The sequence below is a fragment of the Cucurbita pepo genome, chromosome LG11 (genome assembly GCF_002806865.2).
Source record: "Cucurbita pepo subsp. pepo cultivar mu-cu-16 chromosome LG11, ASM280686v2, whole genome shotgun sequence".
NCBI lineage: Eukaryota > Viridiplantae > Streptophyta > Magnoliopsida > Cucurbitales > Cucurbitaceae > Cucurbita > Cucurbita pepo.
Window position 1 is genome coordinate 1,234,150 of NC_036648.1, and position 15,590 is coordinate 1,249,739.

The 15,590-nt window shown below is 32.6% G+C and overlaps 1 long non-coding RNA gene and 1 pseudogene across 2 annotated transcripts; one reads left to right on the forward strand and one right to left on the reverse strand.

Annotated features, from left to right (window-relative positions):
* The first annotated feature begins 231 nt into the window (after positions 1-231).
* On the forward strand, positions 232-5,593 carry LOC111804986. 2 transcript variants are annotated; one of them, XR_002816592.1, is made up of 4 exons: positions 232-717; positions 822-876; positions 3,168-3,372; positions 3,530-5,593. It is a non-coding gene; the product is annotated as an uncharacterized LOC111804986 (long non-coding RNA). The 2 variants fall into 2 exon arrangements; XR_002816591.1 differs by having other exon boundaries at positions 3,168-5,593.
* Positions 5,594-7,396: 1,803 nt separating this feature from the next.
* On the reverse strand, positions 7,397-15,590 carry LOC111805642 (annotated as a pseudogene).

The following is a 15,590-nucleotide window of genomic DNA, read 5'->3' on the forward strand; positions in this document are numbered from 1 at the left end:
ACCGAAGAATATATATTAATTATTAATTAGAAATTACAAACTAAAATAACTAAAATAAATTTCGAATAAGAATGCTATTTTAACCTAGTGATCATTGCCGTCGCAGTTTTTTCGCGCTCACGGAAATGAGCCAATAAGAAACCGAAACGTGGCAGTACAGTTGTCGTTCGCTTCATCGCGATATTTCTCCTTTTATTTGTTATCGATACGTACAGCCCATAATATCTCAGATCCCCGTTCACTCTGTCACTGTCTCTGTGGAGCGGCTCGCTGCAATCGCTTTCTTCTTTACCATTCTACTTTCGGCGACGGTAGCCTACGACGTATCTTCCGATCTAATGTACGGCGGCGACAGCGAGGACGAAGATCTTGTGATCCTTGAAGTCGTCTCCTTACCGCTTAGCAAAAAACTTCCAGAACTCCGAACTCAAGTTCGGAAAGGCCTACGCCATTGATGAGGAGCACGATTACAGGTTCCGTGTATTCAAGGCTTACCTCCGTAGAGCCAAGCACCAGCAGGAGCTCGATCCTGGCGCCGTCCATGGCGTCACGTGGTTATCCGATCTCACCGAGTCCTAGTTCCGTACACATTTCGTCGGAGTGAATCGGCTCCGTCTTTCTGCCGATTCTCAGAAGGTTCCGATCCTTCCTATTGGCGACCTAGCCTCCTACTTCGATTGACGTTACCACGGTTCCGTCCCGCTGGTCAAAGAGCAGGTATGAGTTATTTCGGAAAGTTTTCTCAAGTCTGTCGAGTATTTGAACTTCCGATTTTGCTTTCTTATTTTTTGAGAGAATTGTCTGTGTTCTGTATCGTTTAGGATTCACGTGGCTTGCGCTGGTCTTTGAGTGAGTAACAGCTTGTTGATTCATGAGGTTCGTTCCATTCCTTTCCTGCCTTGGATTTATTGCCTTTTGTTTCTATTTGCAATTGTTACTACGATCCTCTTTCTATCTCCTTAGCCTGCTGCTGCAAAAGTCGAACCAAATAAAATAAATTGAGGTTCGGTTTATAACCTGTTGTTTTTAGAAACTGTGCTGGTTTACTCCTACTTTTTGTCTTAAAATCTACTGTATGTTTTTTCTTTCTTTCCTTTATTGTGATAGGAAACAGAATAGTTCTTATGTGAAAGTTTAAAATCATTTTAAAATATGACTTTATTAATTCAAAATCAATTTTATGTTTGATTATTTTTCATACATGATCATAATTGATGTTCAATAGCATGATTGGAAATAAGTTTATATATAAAAATAGTTTTAACTAGTTAAAATTTACTTTAGAGTAGGTTTCTAGTCTCTTTTTTAAAATTTGATTAGATTTCGAAACTTCAAAAAAAATTAAGAAAAACAGTTGTAAGTTTGATGTGTTTTTTTAATGGTCAGAACAGTATAATGATCTGTATATATCTTTTTCAAAGTCAATGAAATGATATATCCATGAACAAATCTGTTTTTTCTCTCTAAGGACGGCATGAACCTATATCTATTCAGGTCTTTTCTTTTCTTTTTTCAACGAGAATCTATTCAGGTCATGTTGAAAAACTGTTGTTGCTTTGCGAAACTAAGGAATGATTTCGTACTCTCTGTTTCCGTTTATTTCAAGCGGAAATGTTAGTAGAATTCATTTATTTATTAAAGTTAAAAATAATTCTTAGAGGAAAATTTTTATTCCCTACTTTATGAACTATATATCATTTTATGTAACAAATGGGAAACACATCGACGTTTTTGGTAATTTGGAGTCGGCGACAAATGAATAATTTAGTATTGTTCTTATCTTTTCCAAAAGAGAAGAATAATTATTTTTGAAGTTAGGAAATTCTGAAGAAATATATAAAGACATCACAAGATTTTGTTTTATGTTAGTTGTTGAAGAGATTACAAGGAAGTTATCTTTGAAATGTTATTTGAAAATTAATATATTATTTTTGTTTATGATAAAATTATAGAGAATTTATTGGGTGATTTTTGACCCTGACGCTTTTTGGTTGTTTCCTATTTTCTAAATATAATCTTGAAATTTTGACTAAAATTTAAACGTTTAATCTGTTCTACAAAGTTATTACTTTCAACATTTGAAATTCAATTAAAATTTTAAAAATACTCTTATAGTTTAATTAGTTGAACTAAAAATAGGAATAGAATTAAATTATTTATTTTGTTGTCCATGCTGAAACCACAAATCCTATTAAAGCTACCCAAACTTTATTGAATTGCAAGAAAAAGATGAAGTTACTTCGAAATATAGTGTTACTGTTGTTGAAATGAATTAAACTGACAAATATTTGAACAGATGTTTTAGTTCAAATTAGTTGGTCTAAACGAATTCAACATGAATCAATCAATAGTNAAGAGTTTTTTTTTTTTTTTTTTTTTACGGGGTTGTCATTTAGATGGGTTATATCAAAACACTCCATTATTTATGTAGTTGAGTTCTAACTCCCACGTTGATCGAGTAGTTAGAAATTTCTACCACTAGCACTCACCACTATATTTTTTACAAATTGTTATATTTCTTTATTTATATATTTTTGGGAGAAGTCTCCTCTCCCCCTCCACTAATCTTCTTACAATATTATTATTATTATTATTGTTTTGGAAAATACTCTTTCTGCCCTCTCTCCACTAAAATTTTGACAATTTTTTTTTGTTGGGAAACAAATTTTTGTATGTAGTTGTTTGGATAGTATGGTTCTTGGACCTTGAGATGGGAACACGAATATCAAAACGTTAAGTTCATCACATGCATTTCTGACCACCAAATTTTAGCATACGATCCCTTAAAAGATAACGAAAACCATTGAAATAAGATTTTATGATATTTTTTTATGTTGTAGAAATTAAGCTGATTTATAACATAGTACGGTAGATATGGTATCGAATACCTTTTCAAAGTTGGAAGTTTAATTCCTACGTTATTGTACAAAAGAAAAGAAAAGGGAAAGGGTCATTTCCATTTTGATTAAAAAATAAGTTTTTAACAACACATTTTGATGATGGCTATTATATTGCTTGAACTTAGAACTCATCAATTAATAATCGACCTCCAGATATTCATGACATTATCAGTAACCTCTCTGAGTAATTTCTCGTTAACCATAGTTAAGATGACAGTATCAGTGTCATCAGTGAAAATTTGAAAGTAAAAAAGTAGACTTTTGCAGTGTGATCCTGAGGAAGCTGGTGCATGCGACGCGATGGGGGACTGATGAACTCATCTTTTGAGTACTTTTTTTAAAGCTGGTGGATTGGAGCGACAGGAGGACTATCCTTCCACTGGGAGGTATCGTGGCCCTTGCAAATTCCAAAGCGGCATAAAGATGCCGACCAAAGTGCAGCAAACTTGATCAAGAATGGCCCTTCAGCTTAGTAATGAAATTCTTCTCCATTATTATCATCAATTTTTAAATGCGTTATTTGATTTCTCAACCTGCTTTAAACCTCATTGGTGATGTGAAAAACTGAAGCTAATGATTTGGGCCTTTTCTTTAACGTAGACATTGTTTGTTAACCATTTCCTTTTTAGTTTTCTACTTTATCTTAGACCGCTGCTGTTGGAGTCGATGCAATTTTCCTGCAGACCAACGTAAGAGGAATTTCATGCGTGGGTGAAAACTGGGGAGAAAATGGCTACTACTTAATCTGCAAGGGCAACAATACCTGTGGATCTGAGTCGATGGTCTCGTCTGTGGCTGCTACCCCAAACTAAGCCATTGTTAGTGCCATTATATTAAGGTAACTTGCTCGGACTCTGTAAGTATGTTTATATTATGGGAAATGGGTTGTTACATCAAATGTTTATAAATGGGTTATTGCTAGTTATTGTTGTATAATATGTATGTTGCAATAATGTTGCACTCTGTGGTCAATTATCAATTGATCATGAGCCTCTGGAAGCAAGTATGTTGATTGAGTTGGGTCTTTTAGATTTGGGTTTTTCGTCTTTATTTTTTATTTCCTTTCCAGTTTTTGAGTGGACCTTACCCTATGCTCCTGCCAATTCTCTTGGCGAAAGTTGTCCTAATGCCATGGGTATAGGGGCAGGGGGAGACCTTTTGACTAATGTACTGTTAGTTGAAAGTCTTATTCCTTTTCTAATCCCCTCGAGATTCCGAATACTCTAGAAAAAAGAAAAAAGAAAGTTGGGGTGGGACACAATGAGGTAGAATGAGAGCTAAAAAAGCTTGAATGCTCAGTCAATTATGGGAGGAAAAAAAAAAAAGCTTCAAGAGAAGCTGAGAACTATGTGGTCCAATGTTGAAAATCGTCTCTTTGATCGTGAGAGTGTTGAGGAGAGGGAGGAGACTTAAAAGGAGATTGGTTATAAGGAAGTTGTTCCTCAAGAGAACTCGAATATTGTTATTTGGATGGAGACTAAACATAGCCTGTTTTGTTGTCAATTCCTTTGAAAGTACATGGGAGAAAAGGTAAGTGGAGTTGGAGAGAATTGACTTCGAAGGGAATCATGGGGGTATTTATTTCGTAGAATAGCGTTTCTTTGTTTGCTAGTGAAGTGGAAAAAGAATTTTTTTAGTTATGATTTCTTTTGTCTTTTTTTCTTTATTTGGAAAAGAAGGGTTTTGGGCACAAACGGAGGATGTGGATGTGAAATTGTATGAGAAACGTGAGTTATTCTTTCCTCGTTAATGGTAGTTATAGAGGTAAAGTTTTGGTGTGGAGAGGCTTAGACATGGAGATCCTGTAACCCCTTTTCTTGCTTGTTCTTGCTTGTTGTGAGTGTTCTAAGCACGCTTGTTACTATAAGTATTGTTGGAAAAATCATTGAGCACTTTGAGTTTGAAAAGGAGAACACGCCTATTTGCCACCTTCAATTTGTAGGTAATACTATTTTATTTTATTTTATTTTATTTTATTTTTTGCTCTGAAAATTTAGTTATGTTCTTAGATCTTGAATCATATCTTAACGTTCTTTATGGGACTTAATTGCAATGATGAGAAACTTAGGAGTTGGGCATAAGTTAGTTGTTAAGTTGGATCATTTTCCTTCTCGTAGTTGGGTCTCCCTCTTGGAAGTAATTTCAAATTCACCACATTGAAATTCGGTGGTAGACAAAGTTAGAAAAAGAGTAGGCTCTTAAAAGAAATATTTTCTAACTTCGATTCATTTTGTTTTGATTTGTATCCCTATTATTAGTTCTCCCTTTTTAGATATCTGTGCACAGTTTGCACGAATATTTAGAAGTTTATCCACAATTTCTTTGAAAATGGTAGAAAGTGAGAAAAGGGTCTACCTTGGTTAGGTGGGAGGTTAGTTAACTGGGGAGAGGGTTAGAAATTATTTTCTTATTTTGTACAGCTGGAGCCGTTTTCTCTAATTAGCCTTGTTGATTTTTGCCTCTAAAAAACCATTGCCTTGTACATAGAATCATGATAGCGTGATAGGAATACTATATAATTGAAATTTGAAAGTTTGCTGCTCAGTTAGGTTTGGATTTTAATCATTTGAATTTAGTCAATTTGTATTGCTTGATTCTCATTTTATAATAAATTGATTTTAATCATTTTTAGTACATTAATTGTTGATAATTAGTTGTTTGATTCTCATTTTATAATAAATTAATTTTAATCATTTTTTAGTACATTAATTGTGTATGCAGAATATAGAGATTTTGAATCTCAGAAATACATGTCAATTAACATTTTATTTTGACAATTTCAAGCTATGTTTTAGTGGTGGGCTTGGCAAGAAGCTAGCAATCCAAGGTAATAAGGTTTGTTTAGGCTACTTGATATGCTTTGTTTTCATGACATGATAACCATTTCATTTTTAAAAATATTTTAATATCCATACTCAAAATTTAAAATTAAGGAATGTTTTTTAAAACTATTTTTTAAAATAAAAAATTACATCTAATTTTAAAACTTTTATTTAAAAGAAAACTACCTCTAATTTTAGTTTTTTTTTTTTTTTTTTCTAGTTTTTAAAAATATTTTAGTAAACCATACTCAAAATTTTAAAATTAATTTCAAGCTTTGATAACCATTTCATTTTTTAAAAGAAAATTATAAATAAAAAATTATATATTTTTTTTATAGATAGCTATTTTTTAAAAAATATTAAATAATCCTACTCATAATTTTAAAATTAAAGTGTTTTAAAACTATTTTAATTGATTTTAATCCTGCTTTCATACCCATTTCATTTTTAAAATAATCCTGTTTTAAAACTATTTTAAACTATAATTTTTTTTTTTAATAATAAAAAGCTACTTTTAGTTTTTTCTAGTTTTTAAAAATATTTAATAATCATACTCAAAATTTTAAAATTAAAGAGTTTGAAAACTATATTTTAATTTTTTTAAAGCGTGTTTTTGATAAATATATCATTTTTTAAATTTAAACTTATAAATATAAAACTATAAACTTGTTTTAATTAAAAATTACATCTAATTTTAGTTTTTTCTAGTTTTTAAAAATATGTTAATAACCATACTCAAATTTTAAAAATTGAAGAGCGTTTTTTTAAAACTATTTATTTTATATTTTTTAAACCATATTAAACTTAAAAATAAAAACTCTTTTTTAAATTAAAAAAAAAAAAACTACATCTAGTTTTAGTTTTTTCTTAGTTTTTAAAAATATTTTGATAAGCATACTCAAAATTTTAAAATTAAAGAGTGTTTTTGAAAACTATTTATTTTAATTTTTTTAAAGCCTGATAACCCTTTCATTTTTGAAACTTTACCTAATAAATAAAAAAGCTATACTTTTCTTTAATAAAAAACTACATCTAATTTTAGTTTTTTTTTTCCTTTTCTAATTTTTTAAAATATTTTTTTAATCATATAAACCTTTTCTAATTAAAAAATAACATTTAATTTTAGTTTTTTTAGTTTCTAAAACTATTTTAATACCCATATTCTAAATTTTAAAATTAAAGAGTTTTTTAAAATTATTTATTTTAATTGTTTTTTAAGCCTATTTTCATAATCAATTCAAAGATAGGGTTTTGTTATATGGAATTTATGTACAAATCCAATGTATTTTTAAGAAATGTACGAAATAAAAGGAAAATTATTTTTAAGAAATGTACGAAATAAAAGCTAAATATTCTAAAATAGAAAGAAATTTTTTTAAACGAATCAAATGGTTAAAAGAAAGTCTTCTAACATATGCCTCCTAGAGTCAAGGCAAACTCAAGTAGTCACTTGTGGGGCTCACTTATTATGGCATTAATATCATTGAATGATTAAATTTAGGTTTAAATATCATTTAAATCCTTTTCCTTTACTCTATTTTAGCAAATGTAATTTAAGTGTCCAGATTTGATCATCTACTTAATAAATCTTTAGAACTTCGAATTACTTAATTTAAAATTTATAAAAAGTACATGACTAAATTTAAACATTTAAAAATATAAATACTAAAATAAAATGAAACTAACCTTTGAAAATATAAATACTAAAATAAAATGAAATTTAAATTACATAAACTAAAAAAGTATTTTGACCTTATATTTATTCCAATTAAAAACCCTTGTTTTTTAAATCCAAACTTAAACCGTGGAGATTTAAATTAGAGGAGAAAAAAAAACCTTTTCAAATAACTGTCATTTAGTGTATTGCTTTTAAACATTTGTGTGTGCGTGTGTGTGAGGGGGGTAAAAAAGTAATATTATCAACCAAACTTGTTAATTATTTGGAAAACAGTTCTAAAAGGGTGGAAGAATTGAATAAGTTTTTGGAACTAACCTCTCGATTTTCCTTGGGAGTTGAGTTGATGGCCAAGCTTCAGAAATATGTCGTCACTCATCCTTCTCCCGGTGCAACGAAAACGAGAAGATTTCTTCTGAAACTCCACCCAGTGGAGCCCCAAGGCGGGCAGGAAAGCGCTTAGAACTAGTAAAACTCCGACAGTTGCACAAATGAAAATGGCTATTCTTACACCATCCGGATGATCAAACACTATTGAACCTGCAGATGTCAAGAAGTAAATGGTTATCATCTTACTGATTCCCCCAATGCATTTTTGTTGAAAAGAGGAAGAAAAATAAAAGGTGTGGCAGAACCAACCCCCAAGCTAGGAGTAGAACCTTGTAAAATACACTCGAGAACTCCGAATGCGCTTGGCTGAGTGAAAGAGAAAAACGTAAAATAGGTAGATAACTAATGAAAGAAATATCAGTAGTTTAACTATAAATGATACCACAATCAAAAGTTACGTGTATCTCGACTAAAAAGCTTATAAATGATAGCGCTATCTAAATATAGAAATTTGGACCTGAAGAACGCATTTGAATATATTTATACATTTAAGAGTAAAGGGACTACTGTTAGAAATCACACTTTCTAAGATCTAGTTTTAATTTCAAACATCCCTCTAATTAGCATAGGTATTACTATGATAGGCTTGGTAGTCGGATTTATTTTTCACTTCCCGTGAATACCAGTTTCGTTAAAGCAAAATAACAGGAGGGTATGATCCTTACACTCGCAAGCTACATGAATGTTCAAATCCATTTTAAAAATGGCGGGTATAATTTGTCAAAAAGGTAAAAAACTACGACTCTTTTTTAGTAACGTAAATTGATATTTCAGATACTAATGGTATCTCTGCATTACTAATTCAGTAGCTCACAGATTCCTATAAACGTTAATGCATCTAAGTGTAGCAGCATTTAGGTTAGAATAATGGTAAAATGTATTTATTTTTTACCTGAGGGCCCATACGCGTAGATAGGATGGTGTTTTAGAAACTGCACCAAGTACGAACTCTACGGAATGTATAAGCTGGTGTACAAAAACCTCACTAACTCGAACTCCTCGTGGCCGTGGGAACCGTGGCATCGTTCCATTTCAAGATTGTGCTGTGAAGTAGGGAGTAGGATTGACCTTGGTGCCTCTGGCAAAGATGAGATCAGAAATTAGCAGTGAATGGCAAGGAAAAGTACAACAAAATAAAATATAGAAGCTGCTATAAGAGACGAAAAAAATATAACATCGCCTACTTCTTCATGTTGTTTCTTCAACCGAGACGGCAGTGAGGGCAGACAGAATTAACAGATGCTGAAATTGTAAAAATATAGTTATTAACAGTTGTAACTTCTGTCCTGGCAAAAGCTGGTTTTCGCCTAGATCATCTGTAGGACTAAAGAACATTTACATCATTACGTGATACAGGTTAGCTTGAGATCCAGAGCACCACTTTACAATTATGAGAAGTGAGAGGTAACCATATAAACTGTTGATGAAAATCATCTGTGGAACAAATTGGTACCTGAAACAATGAAACAAAATTTACACTTGTTAGAATAAAGAAAACAGAATCTTCACACTGGAAATAGAAGATCGGATTCTTGTATTAAAATGTGATAAATTTGAAAAGGAAATCTCATGGCTCTTAAGTTACAGTATTTAGAATTTTAGGATGTGGTTGTTTTGAGGAGATGATTCTTCCACAACTAACTCACTAGATAAACTCTTTTTTTTTAAGTTTATTCATCAATTGCACATAATTGACTACATTACATCTCATTCAAGAATCCGCCATCCGGAGGAAAATTTTCAAACAACTAATTCTACAGAAAGACTGCCAATTAATTAATAATTCAATAAAGAAATTATTTTAATGATGATATAATGGATCCATCTTAAAGCAACTCACCAGATGTTAATGTTTTCTCCAAACAATTTTGCTTTGAAGTAGCTCAATATAATTCCTCTGTTCATTTGAGCTACTCCAGTAGTATAGACATCTTCATCTTCAAAGATTTGAGAAAAGGTCACTCACTTCGAGTGCCTTGCCACTTCAGATCCACACCAAATGGATACGCGTCACGAACCTTTATTAAACCAATGGTATTAGTATCTCTGGAAAACGGAGGATATAAGTCACTCGCACGGAGGAATATAGCCCACAATGAGTTGATTTACACTGTTTGATACCTGCATGAAGCATCGCGACAACAGTATGCAGAAGGCACAAACAATTCAAATGGGACAGCAAGAATTCATTATAAATCAGTCATGTGTAGATCGACAAAAGTGCCATCATCTTGATAACATAACGGGTCCCAAAAGTAATTTCATTGATATCTCGATGTTTCTGTCGTTAACAAGGTCAAATAAACTTATATTGGCAGACAAAGGACAAGAATTCACACTACAAGACAATGGCAATTACCTGGCTGGAAAAATTCTTCTCCCTTATTATAAGATATAATGTTGCCAGCAATAAGCATATTCCATGGCAATCACCAAACATTACAGCAAATAGGAAAGGGAAAGTTTCAATAGAGTAGACTCTACCCTGCAATTCACTATTTGCCTTGGGCATCTGCACATTAAATACGCTTGGAGATATAAAACAAATGAAAGAAATAAATCGACCAAAAAATTTAGGTAAATCTCCAGGACAAAAAGATGTCCTCTTTTTACCAATTCACATGGAGAACTTTGCAATTTCATATAGTACAACTAAAATGGTAATGACCACCGATATCAAATCACCCCACTTTGAATTAGTGGTACTTTTTCCATAGGCACAGTATAGGCAACGATTAAACTTTGTCCCCTGCACTTCACTGGGTACCCAAAAGTCAAAACTTATATACAGACAGATGTGCTCACGATCTTGTACGTTCCTACCATTCCAATCTATCAAACAAAATAAAAGAATGTCATTTCTTAATTTCTGGACCAAGGAAATGATTCGAAATATTGCCAACATCCTTTAGTGGTTTTTGTTACCCTAACTCTTATATAATTCCTTCGCTTTCCTAAAAATAAAGTATGCAATCAGACTCCTGAGATAATAAAAAGACAGCAGAACTTGATTGAAAGAACTCACCCATAGTGGAAGGTATTCAACCTACGTCTTGGAATTTTATGCTATTTTGCAAGCTTTGAAACAATGGCAAGACTAACTACTTTGCAACCATCTAGCCCTATTTTCTGATGAAGCTGCATAAGAGATTAGCATCCACTGGATAAGAGATTAGCATCAACAGAACTTGATTTCTTGCATGGTTTGAGGGAAATATTTAAGCAACCTATCCCTCGTATAATTCCGAAAGGCTACCAACTAATTAAGAGGAAAGAAGACAAATGTAGATATCATGACGTGACAACCCCAGGTTGATATTCTGATTTCACTACTTCAAATCCGACCAAGTTGAGCAACTTGTAACTCTTTTCATGCCGAGAAACCTGCTAGAAACTCTCTCAACAACTGCCAAAGCGAGGCAAAGGAAACTGGTATAGAAACTAATTGTAAACAACAACGCTGGACCGAATGTAGAATTGCTGGAAAATCATTGGTGATGCAGGATGCAGTCTATAAGCAATCTGAATCGAGATAGCGTAGCCAACTCATTTCCGACGCCAATTTTACAGAGGATGACAATTTGTCCCTCTTAAAAAAAAAAATACTCTTCCTGAGGTTACGTAGAAATATGGAACTGAACATAATGTTGACCGAGCCTCAACATTAATTAGTTCATGGATTTGTGAATGATGACCGCAGTACAGACCTTCAAGGTTGATCAGAACCTCTCTATAATGGTCTCTAAAAATGCCTAAACAATTTAGGATCTCAATCACTAGTGATAACTTTGATGTTGTTTAGTCTTACTCATTCCAAATTCTGTGGAGTCATTCGGCAAGTTCATGCTACATCCTTTATGACTAAAGTGTAAAGTAGGAAGAGAGTAAGAGGAGGGTGTGTTGTAATGGATGCAATCTTCTCTTCTGACCACATCCATCCAAACAAGAAAATAGTTGACTAATAGCTGCTCATCTTTAGGTTTCTCTTACCATAAAGTATATAGTAGGAAGAGAGTAGGAGCAGGATTTTATGCTTATAGTCAAACAAGAAGATGATTGACTTATATCTTTAATGAAGGACTACAAAAAGCAACAGTTTCAGAATATTCTGCTCATGCTTGGAGTGGTTGCAACTACCATGGAGTATAACGTACAGTTTTAATTAGTACGTATTTATAAGCTGCTCAGATGCAGTTAATGATATTTGGACATTTAAATACGGAATAGATTACCAGAGACAAAGAGAGCAAGAGAATAGACTGTAAAAAGTCCTCAAAAGCAAGAAGAATTAACAAAGTGCGACATTGTACAATAACAATCGTGATTACCTCTGTAATAATCTGAAATTGTTTGACCAAGTCATCAGTGAATGGGTAACATTGCAAAAGCTTCGCCTATTTTCAGAATTTTATCCTTTGCTCTCTCTCCAGAATAAAATATGACAAACACATTTTTCTCGACCTGGAATTCAGATGTGAGTTTTACAATGGCAAGACCTTAAAGAACAATATGGGGTAACAAATCGTTTCAGGAAAAATGAAAAAAACTTTCAGGGAAAAAAAAAAAGATTTTGGTCCAACTCCATATTTGTTGACTGTAACCCAATTATAGAAAGAGAAAACAAATAGAATTCATCATTTTGTAATGCTGACTACTGTAAATAAGGGATTCCCGTTGCTAACCTTCACCCCAGATACAGGATCAGTGATGGAACCATCAACCACAGCTTGTCTCAGATACACATTGCCCCTAGTTGAACGATAAAAAAATCATTTCAAAAGCCATAGACTTTTATCTCGGAAGTAGACCACTGAAATATCCTAGTTTAACTTGTTTTGTTGGATCCATTGTCATTTCCTACAAGCCATAACAAAGTCCTAGCTACTACTCAAAAGAGGACAATAAATGTCCAGCCAACACTAAGACAACAAAAACATACTTGTTCCAGTAATAAGGGACTGTCAATGGATCCTTCCCTGTTTTGCTGCACTTCCTGTTCTCTTTGCTCAGCTGCAGCTATGCTTTGAGCTAGATGGAAAAACTCACCAACCTGAAACCATATAAAAAGTAATAAGTCATCTTCTGCAGGCTGCAAATCACAGGAATTCAAAGTAATTGCCATCGAATTGGCAACATGCTAGCTTTATTAATCATAGATGATAAAATAACCTCGATGTATAAGTATGCAACATTACAAAAGAGTAAAGACTAACAGAATTATAGTAACTCCTTATCAATAAAAACATCCCATGCCTTCTGAAGTACAAGCTTATCTTCCAATTGCTCACTATAATTGCGTTGTAACTTCTCGTTGTTGTCATTTATCTCTAACGACTGTGCCTCAAATTCTCCAAGTTTAACCTGTCAAAGTCAAGGTCAAGCTACTGGATTTAAATCGTTATTTTTCCTCAACAGTAGAATGGAATGGCACTACACTAAACCCCCTTCAGCTTTATGCCACAAATACTGCTGCAACTATAATACACCAGTAGAACCTATTATCGACAAGGGACTGAAGTATTATATAGTTATTAATCTGTAAAGAAACTTATAAGTTATGACACTAACAGCACAAGTATAGGCATCATCTAGAGGAAAGAGAAGACAGATTCAAGCAGAGTTCAGAACCACACTTGTATGCCCAAAAAAGAAAGGAAAGGCACAAAGAATAAAAAAATACTCAAATGTTGTGTTCACACACTACTTATAAGCATGTTGTCGTAGAGTCTATAGTACTTATTTATTACTCGTAATCACTAGACCAAGCATACTATAACTGAAGTACACTCATCACAATAACGTTACATTCTCATGTCATTCAATCTTACTAGCTAGAAATTTATCTAGGTTCAAGAATGGAAATATAATTTCTCAAAAGTTTCTATCAATGTTATACACCTCACTTCGCTTGAATACAAATCTGAAAATTTATCATGCAAGTAAATGAACCAACGATGACAGAAACATTGGCATCAAAGTAAGTTAAGAGTCGAAGAAAACTCAAGTCTCCAGGCAATTCATTCTGCCATATTACCAAAGACCTAATAGGCTAATACTGTCCATTTACGGCAATTATGTGCTGCTACTTATTAGAATCAGAAATTTCAATTTAGAAATGCAATCCTTGTCTCAAGTTCGCGAAAAGCTAGATTCAGACCTGGAACGAAGCTTTAAGCAAAAATCAGAGAAATAGTAAACACACCTGGGCAGCATACGTCCTCTGGAATGGGCTTCTAGATGCATTGAGCTAAAGAGGAAAAGTAGACGATCAGATGCTATTGACAAGAATAGAAAGTCGGAATGCAAACAAGAAGCAAGAATTTCGACATAGTGCGATGATGTCAGTGAGACAAATTCTCAATGATGTCTGCCAATATAGAACACAAAATAAATCAGAATCCATTCAAGTAAACGTTTACTTTAAGTACAGTTCATAAATTATCATCAAAATAAAAATTGAAAGTAAAGTTCACTTAGGAACCTACATTAGTGTTTACAAAACTAAATTCAAGTAGTAAGCTCAGAATTGTAATGACATTGCGATTACAAAAAAAGAAACTGAACGTAACTCGATAACAAAGAAGATCCGCTTGTGAATAATGTAAATATATGTTTTGTATGCAAAAAGAAATCCACTAATGAATACTTAATTGCTAAAGTAATCCAGGCGTTATCATCAAAAGAAAATTTTAAGATTAAAGATTGTGTACAGAACATGGCAAACCTACATTAGCCTTTACGAAAACTGAATTCAAGTAGTAAACTCAGAATCACAGTGACATTGACAATTACGAACAAAGAAATGGAACCTAACATGACAACCAAGGTGATTCACGATATGTAAATATAAATCTTGTGCACAAAATGAAATCAACTTGTGAATGCTTAATTGCTCAAGTATAGTCCAGGAATTATCATCGACAGAAAAAGAAGATCATGTAGAAAGCTTCAGAAATCTACATTAGCGCATACGAAAATGAAACATCAAATAGCAAACTCAGAATTACAATGAAAATGACAATTAAGAACAGAAAACGGAGCCTAAATCAACTTGTGCGAAAAATGAAATCAACTTGTGAATGCTTAATTGCTTAAGGATAGTCCAGGAATTATCATCGATAGAAAAATATCAGATCATGTAGAAAGCTTCAGAAATCTACATTAGCGCATACGAAAATGAAAAATCAAATAGCAAATTCAGAATTACAGTGAAAGTGACGATGAAGAACAGAGAACGGAGCCTAAATCAACTTGTGAATGCTTAATTGCTTAAGGATAGTCCAGGAATTATCATCGACAGAAAAATATCAGATCATGTAGAAATCTTCAGAAATCTACATTAACGCATATTAAAATGAAAAATCAAATAGCAACTCAGAATTAGAATGAAAATGACGTTTAAGAACAGAGAAACTGAGCCTAACATTGTCACAATTTAGTGCAACTTATTTTAGTTTGAATTAGTTATGGAATATATGATATTCGTAATCTTCCAGAATATATTAGTTAGGAAATATATTTTAGATATCGTAATCAGTTGAATTTGAATAGTAGTATATTTTATTTTATTATCAGTATTTAGTTAGTTTATATTTTCTTGGTAGATATTATTTAGTATCTTGTATCCTATTTAAAGGTGATGAATATCAATGAAGATAGAACATTCGATCCCAATTCTTTATTCTTATTCTTAAATCTGTATTCTTTCGTTGAGTAATAATATTTTCATATCTATGCACACTTAGGAGTGGTAGATATTGCGTCAAACATGATACACAAGAAGATCCAACACCAGAAGATCAT